We start from the raw sequence: 26,284 nt of genomic DNA, 5'->3' as shown, positions 1-26,284 counted from the left end.
TTTTATGCAAGAATCTGACCCTCCTATACCTGGTCCTGATCTCCTTTCCTGCTGAAGGCGTTTGTTTTGGGTGTAATTACTAGTTAGGTACCCGCAGGTAGGAAGACACTCATTTGTATGGGTATGTGTTTATAACTGCTTCAGTGTCTTGGGATTTGAAACTCTCCTTGGATAGTATTATTCTCGAGGAAGACTGCCTGCCTGGCATGAACCACAGAACTTGCCTTGCCCAGGAGACTAGACTTCTGATGGAAGAAATAGAAGCCACTTTCCTGTAGGCTGACTCCCAGCTGTTTTCTGATTTTCTCTAAAGTAATAACATGGATTTATTGAAACTCATAAACCCAGTTTGAGTCTAGTGCTTGACAGCAGTTCTGTGCTTCTGTGTTTCTGTGCTTAATGGCAGTTCTCAGAATTTTGCAGAGTCTGTCTTAAGGTGTCTGTATTTGTTAAAAATATCTCAGTTAAATATTGGTGAGTGGTTTTATTGAAAGGTCTCTATGAGTTAAGGCGCAGATGCCTGTTTATGACAAGCTCAGTGACTTAAAAAGGTGCTTTTTGCTCTAAAGACTGATTTTAATAGATTTGTCTCACAGTTTAAGCTACCTAGATAGTATTCTGTGAGCAGGTGTCATACATGCCCGATATTATTTTCCTGGTACTTGAATAGGAAGTCAGAGTATAGCCTCCCAGTAAAATTTAAGAATATTGGTCCCATTTGAATTATGGAATGCTAAAATACGGAGGGTTTTAACAACTATTTAAATAATTGGAGATTTAAAGGAGGGCTTAAAATAGGCAGCCTCTCAGAGCAGCCTTGATACACAGCAGATTCTTTTGAATTTCTGTAGTGTAACTGTGGGCAATGGAATCTGGGGATCTTATCACTGGCCAGGTTGATGGGAAAATCGGAGGGTGTTTCTCTCTTTCTTTTGCTTGAAATGTGTTTTCATTGGTTGCCTGAGATCTTTAGGTTAATTGCACATTAACGGATCACTGAAAAATATTTCTGTTCCACTAAAACGTGATATCAAGTTCATTATATACCTTTTTAGTTAATTATTACTAGTTTTAAAATATATATATATATACATATATATGTATGCCTGAAAATGCATGTCTTCTTTCAAGGTTCGTACCTAAATTAGAAGTGCAGTGAAGATTGCATTTTAACGATCTTTGTGCTTAAACAAGGAACAAGCGTCCATTTGTATATGTTGTTTTTTCTGTGTTTTACCTTCTCACTGGTTATAAGGTAAGTTTTCTCTCAGATTCTCCCCTTTCTCTGTTCCAGTGATTCCAATTCCAGTGACCAAGTGAGCTTTTTCAACCTCGAATGTCTCAATGTTTGAATTTGAAAATCAGTATTACAGGCATTCTAGAGATTATCTAGAGTATCTAGAGATTGCAGATTTGATAAGTCCACAGATGTTTATTGAACACCTCTGTATAGAGTATATATGCTAAGAAAAATGAGACATAGTATCTCTCTTCTAAGATCTTTCCATCTGGCTGGATAGACAAGATAAATACGTTAAAAAAAAAGTTTACTAAAAACTTCCCCTTGTATTTGAACTGTGGTCCTTGGATCAGCAGAATAGGCATCAACCAGGAGCTTTTTGAAATGCAGATTATCGGGTCCCACCTGACGCCTACTGAATCACACTTTGCATTTGAATAAGATCTCCAGGTGATTCACATGCACGTTAAATTTAAGATGCACTGAACTAAAGGGTATGTGATTAGTGCTAGAGATGTAGCAACAACACCAAGTACTATCACTTTTTGAGTAACTGCTATATGTCACATGTGGTACCGAGTTCTTTACAAATATCATTTAATCCCTACCACAACAGTGTATTGTACTGTAGACGTTTAAAAGAGGGAGAGATGGATGTGGGCTAGAATGGGAAGGGAATGCTTCATGGAAGTAGTGAGATTTGAACTGAGCCTTGAAGAATTTAAATCAAAAGGGATAGGTTGGCTCAGTCCAGACAGTGGATGGTATAAGGAAAGTGCACTGGTAGGAAAGAGGGAGACAACCAAGAGACTCGATTGATGCATTATCTGGGAAGCGCCGGTTCCCATTCTTTTCTGGTCAGTCTTTGGGCATTTCATTAAGAATAGGGGAAGTACAGAAGTCTGGACCAGTGCTTGTGTGTAGTTCTAGAAAAATATTTGAATTGAAACTTGGGGGAAAAGCTCCAGTGAGGTTTGAGGCTTCTCTCTGCCAAATATTTTATCTACATGTCCTGTTTCTAACACAAACATACTGATTACATTGAATTTCATTGTTCATAGCAACAGTAGCTTATAGCTTAGAATTCTAGGTTATTAGAGCTGGAAGATAATCCGGGTTACTTTATAAATGGGGGAAATTTTTAAAATAAATTTATTTATTTATTTTTTTGGCTGCGATGGGTCTTTGTTGCTGCACACGGGCTTTCTCTAGTTGCGGCGAGCGGGGGCTACTCTTCGTTTTGGTGTGCAGACTTCTCATTGCGGTGGCTTCTCTTGTTGTGGAGCACAGGCTCTAGGTGTGCGGGCTTCAGTAGTTTTGGCACACAGGCTCAGTAGTTGTGGTGCAGGAGCTTAGTTGCTCCGCGGCATGTGGGATCTTCCAGGACCAGGGCTCGAACCCGTGTCCCCTGCATTGGCAGGTGGATTCTTAACGACTGCGCCAGCAGGGAAGTCCCATAAATGGGGGAAATCTTGTTCTGAAGAAGCAGAGTGGCTTGTTCAAATTTACTCAGAACTAGGATCTAGAACTTCAGTCTTTCTTCTAAGCCCAGAGAAATGGAACAATGTGCCCAAAGTCAAATAAGAAGTTAGTGAGAGAATGGAAACCAGAATTTGCATCTTCTGACTCTTAAGTTACTCTATGAGTAGATTCTTTAAATTTAACCTTTTTTCTCTTTGAAAATTCTGTTTGTGTCTGCTGCTTTTAAAGAGTCACTGTGGAGTTGTAAGTGCTTAAAAAAGAACCACATGAGCATATTGCACTATATCCCCACTAGCAGTTTCACTGTCTTATTTGTGTTATTGTTGTTTCAACAAAGGTCATTGTAAAATGGTTGAAGGAGACTCTTAATTAGAGACCTAGTCATCAAACTCCAACAATATATAATAAAGTTAGTAGGACTGCGCTACTATGATGACCTTGCTTTCAGGGACCCATTTTTACCTTAGTGTCCCTGTCTGCCTAAGATTGCTTACTGTCTTTCTGTACCCAAGTTCAGGTCTATGGTAACATTAGCCTTTTCAATATCTTGCTAAGCAAAATGTAATGGAGGCCTAATTAGCAAGTTTTCCAGAATTGCCTACCTTCCCCTCAAATTTACAAAACAGTTTTAACTGGAATATGTTCAGTGCAGTGGAGCATCTAAACACAAGCCAGGTGCTGGGGATATAAGGTTAAGTTGGGCATAGGCCTTGTCCCCTGGGATCTTCCAGTCCAGCAGGGGAGAGGACAGACATTTAAATAGGATTTTAGTACAGTATGGTAATTAGTATGCATAGGATGCTGTGGGAGCAGAGAGGAATGAAGATGTTGCGGTTAGAAATGTTTGTACCATTAAAAATGTGCCACTGTGTATTCTTTGATAAACCACTTTGCCTCTTTGGAGTTTGATTTTCTAAACTCTGTCAAATGAGAGGATTGAAACATTCTCTAAGATCCTTTACAGCTCTACATTATTTCCATGTTACAGTTTTTGTGCCATTTTCTTTCAAAAGCTTTAGCTCTATGATTTATTCTATGTGGTAATGTTTGTAAATCTTTGGAAGGGGAGGCATAGGTCAGTACATGGCTAAACATGTCCTTGGATGAAAAGCTCATCTTCGAGTACTCTCCATTCAGTACCCCTTTCTTACAGTGTTGCTACCATGTGGTATCCTGAAAAAAAGGGGCTAATCCTGTAATACCCACTGTGTATGTTTCCTACTCAGTAATGGGAATTGTGGACTTGTGGTTGAATTCCTCTCTCCCTGATAGCTCTAAGAACTTTTGTATACATATGTTGAAGTGTTGGCTAACAGCATTTATTTCCTGATCCCTGGCATGTGCACTGTGTTGTACAGTTTGCACAACATATTCACACCCAATGTCTCATTTTATCTTCAAATGATGAAAAAGCAGACTCATAAAAGTAGTCGCTTTCCAAATATTAAATAGCTATTAAGCTCTCCAGCTTGCCCTTTTCTGATGTGCATGAACACCCCACGCTTGCACTTCCTTCCTTTCTGGAGAACAGCTATTGTGCTCTCTGCTTCTTCCCCTCTCTCAGCCTAGGCACTAAGATGTCTTTGTTTACTGGAGCCTTTCTCAGATTTTAGAGTCTGTTCTTTCTTTTTTCTTTCTGCCTAGGACCATTCTTCCATTCCACTCCTCCCAAACACAGCTTTAATCCCTTTCCAGGATATATACCTCTCATCTATTTCTCCACTCAAGGGGTCTAACAACTTTATGCAGTAACTTTAGCCCGACTTAATCCTACAAAAAGAGGCTTGGGCTTTGCGGGGGGGAAATTGAAGTCCCTTTTCGCTATTGTGGACTTGAATCCTTAGAGGGCCCTAATATTAATAGTAGCACAGCTGAAAACTGTTTTCTTTTATACTTCCAGGTTTCAGTGATATAGAATGAGTTTTTTGTTGTTCTTGTTGGACCCTGTGATGTGACTCAGGGACACATATGGATATAATATTCTCTGCAGTCCTTATTACCCCCTGAGGAATAGCTGATGATGAGAATTTAAGTTCTATAGAGTCCTATGTTTACTAACATTTTAACTGCGGGGCAACTGCTGATGATGAGAATTTAAGTTCTATAGAGTCCTATGTTTACTAACATTTTAACTGCGGGGCAAAAGGGCAGCAGTGAAAGATTGATCTCTAATCAGTTAGCAAAGAGCTACTAACTCCAGTGTGTTAGTTTCCATGAAGGCTACAAAGTAAGTGAAATACTTGGAATCAGACAATTATATAATACATGCTTTCACTTTTGAGAACTTGTAGGGAATCTCAAGGCAGGCAAAATTAGCATTGTCTAGTGGTAAGAGCATCGCAAACATTTAAAATATCTGGGTCAAGCCTCTACTCTGCCGTGTAACTTTTTGTGTCACCGTAGGCAGTTTAACTCTTTAAGCCTCTTTTTCTATTTCAAAAATTAGGGATTTGAGCTAAATCATTTATCTTCAGAGTCCTTTAGAAACCACTTTAGAAATCAAGTGATTTCTAAAGGTTAGATAGTTTGACAGTATAAAGAGTTGTTCAGAGAAGGAAGAAATCACTGTGGGCTGGTGAAGTCAGAAAATATTTCACAGAAGGGGCTAGGTCTGAGCTAGGCTTTCAAGGCCGAGGGAGATTTAGATTGGTGAGAAAGGAGAGAGGCATTTCAGTTAAAAGGAAGAGAAAGAGCAAAATCATAAACAACAGTGAGTAAAATGTGTGTAAGGGAGCTTTAGGCTAGTCAGCACACAGGTTTCAGGGCAGGGAAAAGAGGGAGTGAGGTTTGGATAAGCGGGGTGGGAGAAATGATGGCAATAATATCTAATGTGTCGAGTATACAGTGTGATAGGTAGGTGTTCCAAGTAGATGTATTAACTGATTTACTGAGTTATGAAATAGATTACTATTATTAACCTAATTTTGCAAATGAGGAAACGCATAGTGAATTCAGGATTTGAATCCAGGTAGTGCAGCTCCGAGACCACGCGCTTATCCACCATGCTCTATAATCACTAGGTAACAGTGTTCCAAATTTCTCCTTGCCACTAAACACCTTGGTGTTTCTTTTCCTCAGTGACACGGACACCTGTTTTACCTCGAGCAATTTCTTGTTCTTTGTGAACTTCAGTTTCTTCATCTATAAAGAGGAGATAAAGTATTTCTCATTCTTATGAGAATCAATTGACATAAACTCTCAAAATGCCTAATGTGACTGGGACCTGGGAAATGTTCAATAAAAGTTCCACCATGACAAGCAGATTTTCATAGCAACTTTGAGGCAACAGCTTACCATATGAGTCTTTATAGGAGCCTTCAAGTCAAGTAAAGTCATTTGTAGACAGGTTTCTATGACACTAAAAGTAAATTTGAAAAATAGGACAAGCCTAAATGAATATTCCTTCATTTTGGCTGGAGTAGTTTGTTGCACATAGTTTAGAAAACATTGATTACTAATGTTTTGAAACAGTCTTGGGGGAAGATGTTTTTGAGATGGCTTGTTTGTAGAAACTTTATACTTTGAGCACTGTCACATCCATTGTCTCATTTAATCCTCCATACAACAGTATTTGTGGGGCAGTAATTAATGTTATTTTCATTTACATATGAAGGAATTAAGATGGGGAGGTTACCCAAGGTCACATAGTCAGGAAGTGACAGAGTCAGGACTCCCACCCAGGTCTCTGCCTTTGGATCTTCTGTGTTTTGCTGTGGGCTTCCTAGACTGAGTTGCAGGTGCCATAGAGCTAGATGGTGAGCTAATTTAGTTGGAAGCTTGTATTAAGTGAACAATAATATTAGCTCTTCCAGCCATTTATTAAACTTTGTTTTCCATGGGTGTTTAGCTTAATGATTTCCCTTTAGTGCTACCTTGGGATTCTCTTGCAGAAACTGCTAGATTTGACACAAAAAGCCAGTGAACAGAGCCATGGAAGGTGGTCACAGGAAGGATGGGACTGGTATTTATCTTCTCTGGCAAGACTGGAGCCAAAAGACCTCAAGAAACATCGTGGTGTTTTGGACAGCATAGGAGATTGGGAGTCAGAAGGTCTGGGTTTAATTCAGCCATAGCAAGCTTCTATTCTTCTCTGAATCTCAGTTTCCTCATCCTTAAAATTGGAGTAATAAAAGCTGCCCTACTTTCTTCATAGGATTGTTGTGAGGTCAGATTGCAAACTGTAACATACACAACAGATTTAAATATATATGGACTGAAACTGTAGCAACAGGTGGGACTGAGTGTAGATATGAGGAGGAATTCCCCACTTAATTTCCTCTTAAGTATTGTCATGGGAAGTTTTTCTAGTTAATTAGGAGTAAAAATTTAGGGGAGAAAATAGGTTTTTCCCTAGTATCAGGGCTGCTGATTCTAGTCAGAGCTGTGGAAATGGTGAATTTTGTTTTTTCACTTTTCTGTGTCTTCTCCCCCCACTGATGCCTTTCACTTTGTGTCCATGGACTCCTGTGACCTGGGACCCATTCCAGAGGTGAACATATTTTCTAAAACAAAATTGGGACATGAGGTCTTGTTTTTCAGTGTAAGAAATAGTCTGAGAGATTTTTAGATGCTGCAATATGGGAATTGGGGGGAAATTTTGGTGGTTGGTGGTTGGAACCTTCTTGAAATCCAGAGGTTCCTGGGAATTGGCCAAATTGTTGTTGGCATCCTTATTTCCTAGCTTTTTGTTTTCAGCAGGCTGAGTTAATCTTTGCTCAGTGTGAGTTGTTAATGGCTGTTGGCAATCCCTTTTCACAAGTTTTTGCATTTTCATAGAAGAAGCTGGAAAATAAAAAATCTTCTCTGACCCTAAGTAATGAATAGTGCAGTTTTAGCATTAAGATTGGGGGACAAAGAGAATCATTCTTTATTGCCCTGCACCCACATGAAAAGTCTACTCTTTAAAAGAAAAAACTTGGCAAAGGGGGATGAGATTGATTTTCCTGTAGCCACCAGATGACTTATACAGTCAGATCAGGTTGAAAAATGCACTGAACTGAACTTTCATCCTGGAAGGAAACTGTAGCATATGTAATTCTGTAGTTAGGTCACATGTTTAAGTAAAACTTTATAATTTATTATATACTTCGACTTGCATGTGTCATCTCATTTAATTTTCACCTTAACCTTGTGAGGTAAGTTGGTATAGTTGCCTGTTTTGATTAGGAAACCAAGGCTCAAAGAGAGTGTGGTTTGCTTAGAGTTACAACATGAAATAGGTAGAGCTGTATGTAAAATCTAGATTCTTCTTTCTCTGTACCCGTTTCTCCTTACTGAGTGCCCCTTTTCTCTGTGCAGCTAAACTTTCTGAGCTCTGCATTAATCAGTTATGATCCCTTTGCCTCAAAGCACCAAGAACAGATAAGAAATTGCTTAAGTTGGAAAGTGCCTGTGTGGTCTGTGACAGGTGCTGCGTAGGTTGGTTGAAAAATAACTTAAAGATTGTCTCCTTTCCCTATGTGTTTTTTGTTAATGCTTATAATACTCTGATGACTTAGAGTCCTTCTGGTGCCTCTGGTGTATTTCAGACTGATTTTAAGTTGTCAGGAGAGGGGATTTTCACTCCAGAGCTCAATTCCTTTAAAGCTTCTTATTTTCCTTTTGTACCTGGAAATTTATTTCTTAGCCAGAGCTCTGGGTGGCATCAGACTTAAGTTCCTACTAAAAAGACTGTTCCCCGCCGATCAATTTTTTTCTGCCCTTATTTTTTTTCCCACATAGCCGGTCCCTCTCGCTACATCCCCCTCCCTCTTCCCGTTAATTCTAGCTATAGTTATTTGCAAGATTATGGGAGTCAAAGGGCAGTGAGTTTGGGGTAGAGAAAGAACCTGAAGCTCCTGTCCCTTCTGACTCCACATGTTCCCTGAATATCGTGGAAGCACCCTGCTACTGCGTCTACTTAGCAGAACCCTGTGCCTTTCTCCAGACCCTTCAAGAGCAAAGGTCTGGGCGGTGGCCTTGAGGGAAGAAAGACTTCCCAGAGATTCTTCAATGAGTTGATTTGGTTTTTCCCATAGTTAGAGCTTAAAAACAGGCATAGAGATCAGCCTTTTGTTTTGTTTTGGTTTTTTTGGCCTCGAGCATGTGGGATCTTAGTTCCCCGACCAGGGATGGAACTTCGGGCCCTCGGCAGTGAAAGCGCAAAGTCCTAACCACTGGACTGCCAGGGAATTCCCACCTTTTGTTTGTTTTTACTGGTCTACTTCCTTTCTCCTTCTTGGGGATTATTTTGAGGTTTCCCATTTATCTCATTAATTCTTTCATGAAGTATTCCATGGGAACTAGTGCTATAATGCTGAACACAAGAGACGTTGTTCTGTCTTCACAAAGCTTATGGTTTATTTGGGAAGATAGTCAATTAAACAAGCAGTGTAATGAAGGATGATTTATTATTATATCAACATGATTAAACGAAGTTTTAAATAGAACATGTTTGTCTCATAATTTCACCATAGCAATAGAGCAGCTGCTGTCACATTTTTATGTTCTCTTCCAATATTTGTCCAAAGGCAGGCATATTTTTACATAATTGTGATTGTTATCTAGCTATAATTTCATATTTTGTTTTTTCTACTTGTAAATAATGTTTACATATTGTCATATAGTCTTAATAATTATTATGTATTTTAATAACTGTTGTACCATGATTTATTCAATTATGTTTCTATTAGAGAACTGTTGACTTCCAATTTTTCAACATTATTACGTAGTAATACCATAGGCGTTCTCAGTTTTCAGGAAATGAACTATTTGATCAAAGATTATGATAATACGACTCTTAACGTTGGATCTCTTGGCGCAAACCTCAATGAAGAACGCAATTAGTTTCCAGAATTAATGAGAATTGCAGGACACATTGATCACTGACACTTCGAATGCCTTTGGGACACTGGGGCTATGCCTTTCTGAGGGTTGCTTAAAAAAAAAATTATGATGATATATGTAGCTTTTGATAGATACTGCTATATTGCTTCCTGTAAAAGGTTTTTTCAGTTTGCAGTCCATCAACTATATTCACTTCACTTTTCAGCATACAATATTATCTTTTTAAGTGTTAATACAATAGGTATAAAAGCAGTATTTGGCTATTTTACCATATATTTCTACGAGTACAGATGAGTTGAATGTTTTCCCTAATGTTTGTTTATAAATATATTATGTGAAATGATTGCTCTGGTTTTTTGGCATTTTACTGGTTGATTTGCTAACTTGACAGCTTGATTTTGAATGGGATATTCATTGTCAATGAAGAGGAATGGATAACAGTGCGTAGACTGTCTTCTTGGGGATTTGCTCTAATTTGACAAAAAACTTCTGTGATTGTGGCGTTAAGGGTCAGATTCTTTGAGCTAGAGTCAGTACTCTGTGTAGGACTGACACCTGTGGGGTCTGTACTGGGCTGTGAATTCCTTCAGGGCAAGGGCCATGTTTTACTCTTTGACTCAGCATTTATCAGCCTGGCCAATAATAGGCCTCAAAAAATTGTTGAAGGAATATGACTTTCTTGGGACAGTCTCCTTCTCTAAATATCATTCTCACATCTTCACCATTTAAAATTCATTCTTTGGTTCTCAATGACTTTCTAATCTTGGAGGCCTCTAGGAATTTATAAATACCTGTAAAGGATACCTCCTGGAATTTATAAATACTTCTAGGATTTATAAATACCATCAATGCCGTGGTGGTCTCAGGCAACATATCGGAGATTATAAATAACCACAATACGAGAGCAATACTCTATAGGGGTGGAATAAAAAATAGATACCTGGTGATGGAGGAGTGGAGAGGGGGTGAGAGAGATACTCAGAAGAGTAGTAGGAAGTTGTCAAGAATAAACCTCATCTATTGCAGAGAATCCCAGGAATATGAGAACAGGAATGTAATCTTAGTGGTCACCTGAGCTTTGGTGTCCTTATGTGTAAATGTGGATGAGAATGCATACTTTCCAGGGTTGTTGTGAGACTTTATTTAAATAAAGTAGGTTATAAAAGTGCTTTGTAAACTGTAAAGTGCTATGTGAATAAAAAAATCATTGTTATCATCACCATCATGTAGGTAACCAAGGAGCAGAGGGATAAAGTTACTTTTATTTTTTGCCAGGAGCTAGATTTAGTCTTCATATTTTGCAGTCAATCTTTATCATTTGAAGATGAAATAGAAGTTTCTAAAGTATTATTTTCCCCCCAAGGAAACAGTGAGGAAGGATGGAGGATGTGGTTGGGTAGCTTTAGGGATTGAATAGACTTTGTTAAGCTTTTTATCACTTTACCAAATGATTAGTTTCTTTCTGCCCAAGTCCTTTTCCTAGAGAATGAAGCACAGCAAAAAGAAGAGTAAAAACAACATGAACATGGCAAAAGCATGGGCCGTGTTCAGAGGCAGTAAGTGATTTGATTGAGGCAGTGGGTTAAGATATGGAGGAATCATGAGCTGATCCTGGAATAGTAGATTAGGATCCAATAAGGACAACCTTGAATGCAAAACTCAGAGGTAGTCAGTGGGGAATAGTGAAGGTTTTGGAACAGGGGAGTGATTTGATCAATGCCGTGCTTAGTAAGGTTTATCTGGGGACACTGTAGAAAATGGGGAGGAGGAAGAACTTGGGCAGGGCTGGAGACCAATTTAGAGGCATGTTTTGGTTTTCCATCTGTGAGAGACTGGAGGCTTCTAATAGGACCATGGCCTTGGAAAAGAAGGAGTGGATACAAGGATGTCAGAGAGTATAGTCCCAGGCTGAAGGAGCTCTGGGACCTTATGACCTTCAGTCTGTTATATCTCCCAGAGGTTTGTTTTCCCTGTAAACTTTTTAAAAGTTGAAGTATAAAAGTGCACAAATACTAATAGTTCAATGAGTTTTTACAAAGTATAAAGTATGACCCAAGTCGAGATATACAACATATCCAGCACCTGCTAAGCTTATAACCCGCTTCGGTCATTACTTCTCCTTCCTCAACAGGTAACCACTATTTTGGCTTCCTTCAATGTATGTTAATTTTGCCTGGTTTTGAGCTTTCTATAAATAGAATCATGCAGTACAAACTTTTTTATGTCTGGCTTCTTTTGTTTGACATCATGTTTATGAGATTTTTCTGTTTTCTGGTACGGAGCATTAGTTCATTCTTTTTCAGTGCTCATTTGTATTTCATTGTATGAATATATCACAATTTATTTATGCATTCTGCTGTTGATGGATGCTTAAGTTGTTCCCAGTTTGGGAACAACTATGAATAATGCTGCTATGAACAGTTCCTTTACATGTCTTCCGGTGAATATAAGCTCTTGTTTCCTACCCAGGAGTAGAATCTGCTGGGTTATAGGGCATATGCAAGTTCAGCTTTAGTAGATACTACCAAATACTTTATAGAGTTTTACAGAGTTTACCAGCTTACACTGCTGTTAGCAGAGTTTAAGAGTTCCTCACCAATACTTGTGTCTTAGTTAGGTTGGGCTGCTATAATAAATACCATAGGCTGGGTGGCTTAATGAACAATTACTTATTTCTAACAGTTCTGGAGGCTAAAACTCCCAGATCAGGATGCCAGCATGATCAAGTTCTGTTGAAAGTCCTCTGCCTGGCTTGTAGATGCCGTCTTTCTTTATCCTCACATGGTAGAGAGAGAGAGAGCTCTGGTCTCTTCAACTCCTTATGAGGGCACCAATTCCATCATAGGGGCTCCATCCTTACAAGCTTATCTAAATCTGATTACCTCCCAAACTCCCCACCTCCAAATACTATCACATTAAGGATTAGGGCTTCAACATATGGATTTTGGCAAGGGACAAAAAGATTCAGTCCATAATAACTCAGTATTGTAGTATTTTAAATGTCAAAGGCTTTTATGTTATAAGAAACTTGAACAGAGAGGGCTATATCTAGCATAAAGGAAGAAAAGAACTACATTCTTCCCTCTGTATCCACAGGGGATTGGTTCCAGCCCCCTCTGCCCCCCAGCAAAATCCATGGATGCTCAACTCCCTTGTATAAAAAGGTGAAGTATTTACATGTAACCTATGCACATCCTTCTGTATACCTTAAATCATCTCTAGATTACATATAATACCTAGCACAATATAAATGCTATGTAAATAGCTGCTGCATGGCAAATTCAAGTTTTGCTTTTTGGAAATTTCTGGAATTTTTTTCCAAAATATTTTTGATCCCCCGTTGGTTGAATCTGCAGATGCAGAATCTCAGATACAGAGGGCCGACTGTACTGGTTATTGAAGGCCTGACACATACCAGATACTGCCTAGGTGCTTTTACTTACATTGTCTCATTTAATCAAGATAATACTCATGTAAACTGTGTGATCAGTGTTATCATATTGATTTTACAGGCCAGAAAACTGAGACTCACAGGTTCGGCAGCTCATATTTGCTGTCTAGAATCCAATCTAGATCTGCTTGAATCCAAACAATGACATCACATAAAACTGCAGTTTGTCAGTGAGGTGTTTTCGGTTTTTTGGTGGATAGAGGAGGCTCTTCTTGGGGACCCTGAAGTCCCATCATATAGGTAGTCCCCTTCTGAGACTTAGTACTTAGCTGACCCTGTAAACAGCAGCCTCCCAACCAGGCACCTCCCCCGCCTTGTGCCCTCTCTGCTTCCCCACTGAATCACTTAGCAGCCGATCATTAAGACTGTCTCAAGGTAGATATTATACTGGCACACCCTCTGCTCCAGCTGGCAGGATGATGGAAGAAGCTCCCATGGAATTTTTAACCCTAGCCAAGCCTCTTATTTCTCTCTCTTACCAGCTTTCTTCCTGTAGCTTTTTTCCCCCTCAAGACTAGGAAGACAGGAATGACATATCATAGAAAGAGCTAGAAGGCAGGAGACCTAGGTCCTGACCCTAATACTAAATTGTATGCTTTTGAATATCACATCTACCTGCTCTTGACCCGGGGTTTTTTTTGCTTTTTTTTTTTTTTTTTTTTTTATAATTTGTCAATTTGTCAAGGTTGTTTTCCTCTATTATTTATTTTTAAAATTTATTTTATATTTTTGGCTGCATTGGGTCTACGTTGCTGTGTGCAGGCTTTCTCTGGTTGCGACAGGTGGGGGCTTCTCATTGAAGTGGCTTCTCTTGTTGCGGAGCACGGGCTCTAGGCGCGCGGGCTTCAGTAGTTGTGGCCCGTGGGCTCTAGAGCTCAGGCTCAGTAGTTGTGGCGCATGGGCTTACTTGCTCCTCGGCATATGGGATCTCCCCGGACCAGGGCTCGAACCCATGTCCCCTGCATTGGCAGGTGGATTCTTAACCACTGCACCACCAGGGAAGTCACGGGTTTTCTAATTTGTAGAAAGAGGGCATTGGACTGGGGTTAGTGGTTATGTGGGCCGTCCTTAAGGTTTACTGTGGGAAGACTCAAGCAGAAGATACTTTGAATCCTCTGTATATTATTATAAACAGAGCAGCTCTGGTTTTATTTGTTGTGTATGTATTGAGCTTCCTCCTGAGATTTTAAAGTGAAAGATTATATGACAAGTACATGCTTGAAATACACTAGACTAGGTGATATCTACTAAGTCAGTGTATCACTTTGTGAAAACCTTATGAAAGATAATGAGTGACAAAACTGAAACGAGCAAAATTTTCACCCTTTACATTTTTAAAAAATATGTATACAAGGTTTCCTCTTTCCTCTGTGGTCATGCTTTCCTCTGACCACTGTGAGGGAATGGAGGGGGTATAATGAATTTTGCCTAGGGTAGGAGGTTGGGGAAGGATTCACCAAAGAGGAGGCATCTAAGCTGGACTTAAAGGAAGAGTAGAGTTTCACTAGGTGGATTAGGAGATTGGGGAGATAAGGCATTTCAGGTAGAGAAATAAGGCAGGAAGACATGAAAAAACATTGCTATTTTGGAAATATTGTGTTCTTGGTATAGATATTGTATATGATGGAAAGGGAAAGAAGGAGGAAAGCTAGGCGACGAGGCCTCTTTGTAAAGGGACTTGAACATTTGAGGGCTAATGAAGAAGTGTAAGTATCATTTGAATTAGCCCTGCTTCATTCATTTGGGGCTCCTTTAGACTCAGGATCCCTGATCCACACAGCAGTGTTTCTGCATAGGAGCTCTGGCAGCAGTGATGCTCACATACTCAGAAGTGACTTTGAATAGAGGGAACCTTGGTGGCCTGGGTCTACATTAATTTCTTCTTCTTAATTGGCTCAGAGTGCTGGATATATATGTGTAATACTTGTGTGAAACGAAAGGGTAGGGGGTGGGGGAGGCTCTGCTGCTGGGCAGTGACTTTCCACACTGTGATAAACTCAGTGGTGTCCTTTCCATTTAAACTCATCATCAGGGGTGGAAGTGGAAGATTGTAATTTTACCTCCTGTGTGAAAAATTAGAGTCAGGCTTGTGGCTCCAACTTCCCAGCTCTTCTCCATAATGGATCTCCTCATTCTGTCCCTGGAAACGTATGTTTATTTGTAATGTATTACATTCGTGGTAATTGGAGCAGCGTGGCTTTTCATTCTCCTGTCAAACACTCGTCTCCCTGCCTAGAGAGCCTCAGAGCCTGATAATAATGAGCCTATGAATTGCATTAGGTTAGGAATCAGGTTCCCAGTTAAACATGTATGAAGGGTGTCTCACCCATTTGCCCTCTTTTTCTCGTTTGTGCCCTTGAGATGTCCCTATATCCCATGAGTCCTATCCTGGTTGAGGACAGGTTTCAGATTGGGGCACAGTATCTGCCCAGTTGGCGCCATTGTCAGCTTCATCCATTTTACAAAATAGCGAGAAGGAGTGAGCTGACATTGACTGAAAAGTCACTATGAGCAGGCACTTCACATACATTACCTCATTGACTCCTTACACCTTAAAAGAGCTGTTATCACCATTTTACATATGAAAAGATAGTTAAGTAACTTCCCCAAAGTTGCATATAGCTGGAAAGTGGTAAGTGAGGATTTGAATCTTTGTCTGAATTCAAAACTCATGTTTTGTCCATTTCATGACTCTGAAAGCAGAATAATTCTGCTAATAGAGTCATAGCAGTTTTGTAGCTCAATGGAAAAATTATAGGTGGGGGACCTTTAGGCATTAGAGCCAGAAAAGAGACTTTGGAGAATCAACACTAAAGGCTAATCAGAAGAGTAGCCTTATAAAGTATAGAGTGTAAAGAGTTAAAGCAATTCTAGTACTTTCCTCACTTTGGGAATGAAACACATTATGCTGTGGCCAGTGGTAAGTTTAGATAATATCCAGGTGTGAGGCAGAGTAGGAAGCAAGAGAGTGATATGATACATAGCTGGGGCTTTTTTTAAACACTGAGATATAATTTGCATGCCATAAAATTCACCGTTCTGAAGTGTACAATTCATTGGTTTTAGTATACTTATGAGATTGCATAACCATCACCACTATCTAATTCCATACTGTCTTCATCACTCCAAAAAGAAACCCCATACCCATTAGCAGTCATTCCCCAAACCCCCTTCCCCCAGCCCCAGGCAACTGATTATCTACTTTTTGTCTCTATGGATTTGCCTATTCTAGACATTGGATATAAATGGAATTATATAACATGTGACTTTTTCTTCTTCTGTGTCCAGCTTCTTTCTCTTAACATAATGTTTTCAAGGTTTATCCGCATTGTAGCATGGACATAAGAAAGAACTAAGTAAATAGCACTTAGTAGTACTTAGTTCTTTTTTATGGAATTTTATTCCTCTATTCCTTTTTGTAATATTCCATTGTATGGATGTACCGTATTTTATTTATCCATTCATCAGTTGATGGATATTTGGGTTTTTTCCACTTCTGTGCTATTATGAATAATGCTGCTATGAACATTTGTGTACAAGTTGTTATGTGAACATGTTTTCAGTTTTCTTTTTTTTTTTTTTAACATCTTTATTGGAGTGTAATTGCTTTACAATGGTGTGTTAGTTTCTGCTTTATAACAAAGTGAATCAGTTATACATATACATATGTTCCCATATCTCTTCCCTCTTGCATCTCCCTCACTCCCGCCCTCCCTATCCCGCACCTCTAGGTGGTCACGAAGCACCAAGCTGATCTCCCTGTGCTATGCAGTTGCTTCCCACTAGCTATCTATTTTACATTTGGTAGTGTATATATGTCCATGCCACTCTCTCTCTTTGTCACATCTTACCCTTCCCCCTTCAGTTTTCTTATGTATATACCCAGGAGTGGAATAGGAGTAACTCTATGTTTAACTTTTTGAGGGACTGCCAAACAGTTTTCCAAAGCTGCTGTGCCATTTTATTTTTTATTTTTATTTATTTATTTATTTTTTGCTGTGCCATTTTACATTCCCACCAGTAATGTATGATGGTTCCACTTTTTAAAAAAAATAAATTTATTTATTTATTTATTTATGGCTGTGTTGGGTCTTTGTTGCTGCACGCAGGCTTTCTCTAGTTGCGGTGAGGGGGGGCTACTCTTCACTGCGGTGCGCAGGTGTCTTATTGCAGTGCGCTGGCGTCTCATTGCCGTGGCTTCTCTTGTTGCAGCATGGGCTCCAGGCGTGTGGGCTTCAGTAGTTGTGGCACACCGGCTCAGTAGTTGTGGCTCGCGGGCTCTAGAGCGCAGGCTCAGTAGCTGCGGCACACGGGTTTAGTTGCTCCGTGGCATGTGGGATCTTCCTGGACCAGAGCTTGAACCTGTGTCCCTGGCATTGGCAGGCGGATTCTTAACCACTGCGCCACCAGGGACGTCCCGTGATGGTTCCATTTTTTTTTCCACATCCTCGAAAACATTGTTATTGTACTTTAAAAAATTATTATTCTAGCCATCTTAGTGTGTATAAAGTGGTATCTCATTATGTTATTTATTTGCATTTCCCTAATGATTAATGATGCTGAGCATCTTTTCATGTGATTATTGACTATTTGTATATCTTATATGGAGAAATGCCTATTGAAATACTTTCTTATTTTTAATTGGGTTAATTGGGTTGGTTTGAGTCTTTTTGTTGGTGAGTTGTAAGAGTTTTCTTTATATGTTCTAGTTATAAGTACCTTACCAGAATATGATTTGCAAATATTTTCTCCCACTCAGTGGGTTATCTTTTTACTTTTGATAGTGTTTTTTGAAGCACAAGCAAAATTTTAAAACTTTGATAAAGTCCAGTTTATCTATTTTTTCTGTTGCTTGTGCTTTTGGTTTATGTCTAGGAAATCATTGCCTAATTCAAAGTCATCTGTTTTCTTCTAAGAGTTTTATAGTTTTATCTCTTACAGTTAGGTCTTTGATCCATTCTGCATTAATTTTTATAAGTATAAATTTTATGGTATAAGGTAGGAGTCCCACTTCATTCTTATACATGTGGATATCTATATTTCCTGGCACATTCATTGAAAAAGACTCTTCTCTCCCCATTGAATTGTTTTGGCACCCTTGTTGAAAAATCAACTCATTATAGAATTATGGATTCATTTTTGGATTTTCAGTTCTATTCTGTTGATGAGATGGATTCCAGTGATCTACTGTCTATCCTTATACCACTACCACAGTCTTCATTACTGTAGCTTTGTAGTAAGCTTTGAAATTGGCAAGCGTGAGTCCTCCAACTTTGTTCTTTTTGTTCTTTTCTAAGATTTTTGGCTATTCTTGGTTCATTGAATTTTCTTATGGATTTTAGGGTCAGTTTGTCTTTTATTTATTTTTATTTTTATTTTTTTTGACTGTGCCATGTGGCTTGTGGGAGCTCAGTTCCCTGACCAGGGATTGAACCTGGGCCCTGGCAGTGAAAGCGCTGAGTCCTAACCACTGCGCCGCCAGGGAATTCCCTGTTAATTTCTTTTAAAAAGGCAATGGGGAATTTGATAGGGATTGCATTGAATCTGCAGATTAATTTGAAGAATATTGGCATCTATTAAGTCTTCCAGTCCATGAACACTGCTGTCTTTCCATTTGTTTTGATCTTCTTTAGCTTCTTTCAATAATGTTTTGTAGTTTTCAGTAGTCTTCCTTTAAACGTTTGTTACCAATAATTTTATTCTTTTTGATGCTGTTATAAATGGAGTTGTTTTCTTAATTTTTTAATTAGTCATTACTAGTATATGGAAATACGACTGATTTTTTTATATTTGTGTATCGTGCAACCTTGCCGAACTCGTTTATTAGCTCTAATAGAATGTGTGTGTATATGTGTATTCCTTAGAATTTTTTATATGCAAGATCATGTCATCTACAGATAGCAGTAGTTTTACCTCTTCCTTTCCAATCTGGAAGCCTTTTATTTCTTTTTCTTGCCTAATTGTCCTGGCTAAAATCTCTAGTACAATGCTTAGTAAAAGTGGAGAGAGCAGACATCTTTGTCTTATTCCTGGTCTTTGGGGGAAAACTTTCAGTCCTTCACCATTAGTATAATGTTAACTGTGGTTTTTTTCATAGATGCCTTTTATCAAGTTGAGGAATTTCCTTTTGATTCCTAGGTTGCTGAGAGTTTTTTATGATGAAAATGTATTGGGTTTTGTTAAATGCTTTGTCTGTGTCTATGATCATGTGGTTTTTGTCCTTTATTAATATTGTGTATTATATTGATATTTATGTGTTGAACCAACCTTGCGTTGCTGGCATGAATCTCACTTAGTCATCATATATAATCCGTTTTTCCCCCTGAGGTGTTTTTTTTTTTAATTGAGGTCTAGTTGATGTACAATATTATGTAAATTTCAGATATACAACAAAGTGATTCAAAATTTTTAAAACTGTATTCCATTTATAATTATTATAAAATATTGGCTATATATAATTCTTTTTATATATTGCTAGATTTGGTTTGTTAGCATACTGTTTGTAGCTGGAGCTTTTTGCAAAGTGTTTTTAGTAGATCTGACATTATACAGAGAGAAATAGAAGGTGCCTCACATTTTACCAACTGCTGTGTGCTGCTACCATGCTAAAGGCCTTACATATGCGCTCTTATTTAAACTTCTAGGTAGTGGTGTCCCTGTCTTGCAGATGAGAAAACAAAGAGGCAAAAAAATTTTTGTTTTGGTTTAGCACTTATCTTCTCTTAAATGGGGATTGATACTGCAAGGAAAAGAAGTAAGGCAGAGCCAAATAGCCAGATGAAGCAGCCGGTTTTTTGAAGGTGTGTTATAAGTTATAAAGCTACTTTTATGTATGTAATAACAGAACTGGACCCATCGTGGGTATAATCATAGGCTAGAGATCTTATATAAGGTGAAGGGCTGGGCATAGAAAGAAATACAAGTTTTTCTTGGTTGTATGGCCACCCTTTTTTGATATCAGATAGAATCAGGCCTTAACCCTTAAATGAAAACCATCTTTAAGCCTCAGGGTTAAAGAAGACACTTTTCCTGCCTGTAAGTAGTTAGTGTTGTAGTGTGGATGACATGTAAGCTGTACAGTGATGTTCTGGGCCTCTAGCAATGCCCACATTAACCAGGTGGGCATTGGTGTTGGGGGAGCCTGGAATCCTTATTGTATACTTGGTTAATAATAATAAAGGATGGAATGATTAAGTATAAAGTATGCCGATTTGGGACACCAGTTGATGATTTGGGAGATATGTGCCCGTGTTTGGGGAGCAGAGATTCCCTGGGTGTTCAACAGCTGGATTACCATGAATTAGTATTTCATGGGGATTCAGCTTCCAAAGATGATTGGAATTTAATGAGAGATTGCCTGGCAAGTGTGTAGTTGCAGACAGAAAAGGCAGTGAAAGTAGACTTTAGAGTGGAAAAGTTGGCGGTAGGAGGTCTTCGTATTAGCAAATTAATCTAGTTCTGATGAATATGAGAGAAAAATGGTTAACACAAAATTCTGCATAGTGATTACTTCCGATGGAAGCCAAGGTGAGGCAGGAGGGTATGGTAAAGAGCTTTAATGGTATTGGTAGGTTCTATTTCTTAAAATGAGTGGTAGATCCATGAGTGTTCTTTTTATTAGTAGGCTTTATAACTTCTCTGTATATCACATTTTAAAATATATCCAATATCTCTTCAAAAAAGGGGGACATGAAAGAAAAACAGGTGGAAAAATAAAGGAAGAGAATCAAGTCCCAGCAAGGAACTAATGCCAGGCAGCCTTTGCTTAATATATGTCGTGTTATAGTGATCTTGCCCATTTAGAGTTATTAGGGGAATATATGTTTCTCTCTTCGCTTCCATGACTTATAAGTAAAAGGTAATTTCCTAGAGCTAAGCTTTGGGAAGAGGAGAAGAAAATGAAGCTTTGAAACAGATTTTGTTTCTGTTTCTCAGGGGAGAAAGTGGTAGGTGTGGGAGTGGGAGCTCATGTGTCCAGGCACCAAACTTGGCAGACAGCTCCCTCGGAGCAGATGGAGTGAGGATTTCATAGCCTGACAGACTGACTCAGACCTGCCTCCCTGCAGGCAGCCACTATTGGGGATGGCTTGAATCTCTGTCAAAAGCTGCAGGATCATGTTATTTCTCCTTCGACTCTAGCAGTGGCAAACTCTAACCTTCCTGGACGAAGAGCTGCCCAGGACTCAGGCAGACCAAGTGTTTGGGCAAGGAGCTGAGTATTGATATCTGACCTCTGTTGTTTGCAGGGACAGTGGCTTTGGTGGAATGGACATTTCTTAGATTGAAGTGTTTAAACAGAGGCTGTTAACTCCCGGTGGATGACTCCCTCAATCCATGTTGCTTTAGGGAGGATATTTACATTGAATTGGATTGCCTGTGTGTTCTCCAAGCTTCTTTTCTGCCTGGAGATTATGAGAAATGTGAATTGGAAGCTTCTATATAGTCCATGATTGGTTTAGTGAGGTCAGCATAGGAAAAAACCCTGGGAAAGACTTAGAATTATTGCCTAAGATGTAAACAGCTTTCCGGAAATGACAGATCTTGCTGCCAGTCACGATTTTAGCAACCGGTGAAGATGAACATGTGCTGGATTAGGGCCACAGCCTTTTAGTTGGTGTTCTTGCCTTTAGTCTCTCCCCTGCCAATTTAGACTACAAATGCTGCCAGGCTTTTTTCCCTGAAAGCCTACTTTCATCATGGCACTCTCCATTCAGGTATCTCCAGTAGCTGCCGCTCTGCATCAAGTCTAGGCATGCTGTCTGGCTTTGAAATGTGTTATATATGGCCTTCTGCTCTAGCTAAAACCTACCTACCTGTCCTGTAAGTCTTAGCTCAATTTCTTCCTCCTTCAAGCTAGCATCGATCACCGTCTTTTGTGCTCTATCAACCATATATAGTAATTTCTAAATAATGTAGTGATAAATTGTTTCATAATGGTTATTTGTATGTTAGTGTTGGACTATGAGCCCTTTGAAGTTATGGACCATGTTTCCTCCTCTTCCCCATGGTATTTAAGGTGGCGCTGGGCACATGTCAGTACATTTTGTTAAATTATTAAACACTGAAAGTTTTGTAAGTAATAACTAGTGTTTGTATATTATTTTAGAGTTTACAAATGCTTTTACATTTATCATCTCACTTAATTCTTCCAGAAATTTTGTGATAGTCCCATTTAAAGATGAAGAAATTGACTCTTAAAGAGATGAAGCTCAGCTCGGTGCTCTGTGACAACCTAGATGGGTGGGATGGGGGTGGGGAGGGAGGTCCAGGAGGGAGGGGAGATATGTATACATATAGCTGATTCACTTCATTGTACAGCAGAAACTAACACAGCACTGTAAAGCAATTATACTCCGAAAAAACAAAAACAAAAAACAAACAAACAAAAAAATCACACATTTAGTATTATTGCATTGGTAAAAATACAATCATACTTAGAAAAAAAATAAGAAAAATACATTAAAAGACTGTTAAAATAAGCTTTGTTTAGGGATTACAGGTGATTTATTTTCAGCTTTTTAATTTTCATAAATTCTTTAATTGTGTATTACTTTTAGAGGGTAAGAAGGTGAACTAAAAGGAATAAAAATAACTTACTACTAAAAAAAAAAAAAAAAAAAAGACTTGATATAATTTGTCCAAGGTCTCACAGTTGCTAACTGGTAGACAGAACTGGAGTCCAAGTTTTTAGTTCTGTTGAAAATGCCGACTTACCTCAGGTTTTCTTAAAATCCCAGTTTTCTTTAAGGGATTTGTAGACATTGTTATTCAATACCATGGAAATATGCTGGGAGTGCAATGAAAAAGTACTGTCTTCCTGTGAACTAGACAGTTATAAAAGATGTTATGAATGTTTCAGACTCAAGTGGACCTGAAGAAGGAAGGTGTAGTGGGTTGAATAGTGTCCCTCATATCTACCCATCACCTCAGAATGTGACCTTTTTTGGAAGTAAGATCTTTGCAGAAGTGATTAGTTAAGGATTTTGAGATGAAATCATCCTAGATTTAGGGTGGGCTCTAAATTCAATGACTGGTGTCCTTATAAGGAGAAGAGAGGACACAGAGAGGAACAGGGACGTAAAGCCCATGTGAAGTTAGAGGCAGAGATTGGCGCTAGGTAGCTACACGCCAGGGAACAGCAAGGATTGCTGATAGCCACTAGAAGCTGGAAGGAGCAAGGAACCGATGGTCCCCTGCAGCTTTCAGAGGGAACATAGCCCTGCCAACACCTTGATTTCAGATTTCTAGCCTCCAAAACTGTGAGAGAATAAATTTTGACTGTTTTAAGCAATGATGTTTGTGCTGATTTGTTACAGCAGCCTTAGGAAACTAATACAGAAGGGAAGAAAAAATGATTACCAAAAGTCTCTTATATACCAGCCTTGTTCTAGGTACTATAATATGTTATTTTACTTTATCTCTCAACAGCTTTATGCAGGTAGGGGTTATTTATCCATATTTTATGATCAGAAAAATAAGATTCAGAAAGGTAAAATAGAAAACTCATGTTTCAAAAATATTCTATCATTCTGTTTTCAGCTATATATCAATACTTTCTTCTTCTGTTGGTTGCCTGAGGAACTTACTTTGTGGTCCTCACAGTGACTGGGCACTGAATTGTGATGGTCTGTCCCTACTAGATTAGTTAAAGATGTGAATGGTGGATTAGTCAAAAGAGGGCCGGAAGTCTCATATGACCTTTCTTCTGGGCCTGACTTTTAGCCTCTCTCCCCCAGCATCTTTACCTACATATTCACTCAGCCTTCATGAAACTTTCCTAGATTCCTCTTTACCTAATAATTTTCTCTCTCTCTTTCTCTTTCTCTCTCTTTCATCTGAAACTCCATAACCGTTTATCTCCTGAATTTTATTACGCTTATCATAGTCTATATTTTATTATGTGATTTCTGCCTGTGTCTTACTCTCCCAGGTACATTGTCAGCTTCTTGAGGATGAGGATCTTGTCTTGTTCATTTTTATATCTTCCGTATTACCTACTGGGAATCCTTACTCATAACATCTACTAATTAATTGTTAGTTGGATTTCTGTTTTCCTCTTCTCCCTCTTCCCCAGTTTTCAGGTTCCAGTGCCAACTTTTGGAAGGCAAAGTTCATCTTTGGTTTCTTCCTATCTTCCTTTTCAGTGACGTTATTATCCTTGTGTACGTCATACCCTCTCTGGGCCTTGTTGTCTGCTGACTCTGATTTAATTCTGTTCTGAAGTGTTGCTATGCTGTATTCTAAATAAGTTTATAAGAGGTCTATCATAACATTTTCACAATGTTATAATCATGTTAGATGCCTGCCTCCCAAACTACAAATTTCTCTAAAAGAAGGGTTTTTCTTGCCCATTCTAATACCCAAAATGCCTAGTTTTTTGCTTCACATTCATTAAATGTTGGTTGAGTGAGTAGATTAATGGTGTTTTACTTCCTAGGATGTCTGTATTTTTCTAGGAAAACTGGTAGCCTGATAGGCCTTCCAAATCCAGTTGAATTTGGTGGTAGAATTTTAAAAAATATTAACAAGTATTGATGTAGAGGTCTGGGTTGGGAGCCTTTTGATTCCCCTAATATTCAACCTTATAGGTTATCCTCTATTTTAGATGGCTGGTCCTGCCAGGTATAGATGTGAAGTAGATCATAAGGCCAAGATCACCTTGAAAACTGATGCTGAAACTCTCCATATGGAGCAGACTTATTTCCTGGAGAGTTTTGTGAAGCTGTCTTTTCATGAAAATAGCTTTTAAGAAGCAAAGCACAACATTTTAAGCTTCAGATAATTCAAGGCTTAGAGGTGGTTGAGATCCTCTTTTTTTTTTTTTTAATTAATTAATTATTTATTTATTTTTGGCTGTGTTGGGTCTTCGTTTCTGTGCGAGGGCTTTCTCTAGTTGTGGCAAGCGGGGTCCACTCTTCATCGCGGTGCGCGGGCCTCTCACTATCGCGGCCTCTCTTGTTGCGGAGCACAGGCTCCAGACGCGCAGGCTCAGTAGTTGTGGCTCACGGGCCTAGTTGCTCCGTGGCATGTGGGATCTTCCCAGACCAGGGCTCGAACCCATGTCCCCTGCATTGGCAGGCATACTCTCAACCACTGTGCCACCAGGGAAGCCGAGATCCTCTTTTATAGTTTCTTCTTCTAGGGGAGTAACGTAGCATGAGAGAAAGAACACTGACATGGGGGTCACAGTGCAAGTTCTGGTCCCAGATATGAGTGTAATTAGTTATATGATTATAGTGGACTTCTGTTGTTTTTGCCTTCCAGTGTCCATTTCCCCTTCTTTTAATACCAATGCCCAGATTTTCCTCTGGAGAGCCATCTTCTCCCTAGAACTCAGGTCTTGTGCTTTGGGCAGAGCCCACTTCATCCCTGGCTTCAAGGATGGACATGTGATTCATGCCTTGCTAATTAGAGCATTATATTTTTCTCATCATGGAGATTGATTTAGGAATGAGCAGCAATCTCAATTTGGATCTATGACTGACTTTTGATCAATTTTTTTTAGAGAAAGTATGTATTCTTTTTATATTGGATATGAACCTGGGAAGATGTAAGACTGGGGTCCTCCGGAGAAGTTCTGCCTGGGAATGAAGCCAAACAGAGATGAAAAGCAACCAGATCCTCTGAACTCCTAAAATCTGTTGAACTCAAAACCTGGACTTTTCATATATGTAAATTAGTAATTTTGTTTTTGCCTAGTTTACTTTTGCAAGTCACCTGAAAAGGTGACTTTAAACAAGCTTTTCAGGACTTCCCTGGTGACGCAGTGGTTAAGGATCCACCTGCCAATGCAGGGGACACGGGTTCGAGCCCTGGTCCGGGAAGATCCCACATGGCACGGAGCAACTACGCCTGTGCACCACAACTACTGAGCCTGTGCTCTGGAGCCCAGGAGCCACAACTACTGAAGCCTACGTGACACAACTACTGAAGCCCACGCGCCTAGAGCCTGTGCTCCACAATAGGAGAAGCCACCGCAGTGAGAAGCCCGCACACCACAACGAAGAGTAGCCGCCGCTTGCTGCAACTAGAGAAAGCCCACACGCAGCAACGAAGACCCAACACAGCCAAAAATAAATAAATAAATAAATTTATTAAAAAACAAACAAGCTTTTCTGAGCCTTTATTTTAGTATTTTTAAAATGAGTACACTGGGCTCATTAAGAGGTAGATTTACTTCTATGTTGATACCTGTTTGAAATAAACTAGATTTTTTTCCATTGGAATAACCCAGGTTGGTGGTCTGGATGTTCTTGGTGCTACTAAGTTGTGTTTCCCTGTTGTTA

The 26,284-nt window shown here is 39.2% G+C and overlaps 1 protein-coding gene across 1 annotated transcript in view; it reads left to right on the top strand.

Moving 5' to 3' along the window:
* SYN2 (synapsin II) overlaps positions 1–26,284 on the top strand; it is a 160,546-nt gene that overhangs the window by 2,623 nt on the left and 131,639 nt on the right. The gene's annotated exons all lie outside the window — the stretch shown is intronic.

The sequence above is a fragment of the Balaenoptera borealis genome (genome assembly GCF_965194805.1).
Source record: "Balaenoptera borealis genome assembly, chromosome: 12".
Taxonomy (NCBI): Eukaryota; Metazoa; Chordata; class Mammalia; order Artiodactyla; family Balaenopteridae; genus Balaenoptera; species Balaenoptera borealis.
The sequence above is the reverse complement of the archived record's forward strand: the minus strand, read 5'-3'. Positions and strand labels throughout refer to the sequence as shown.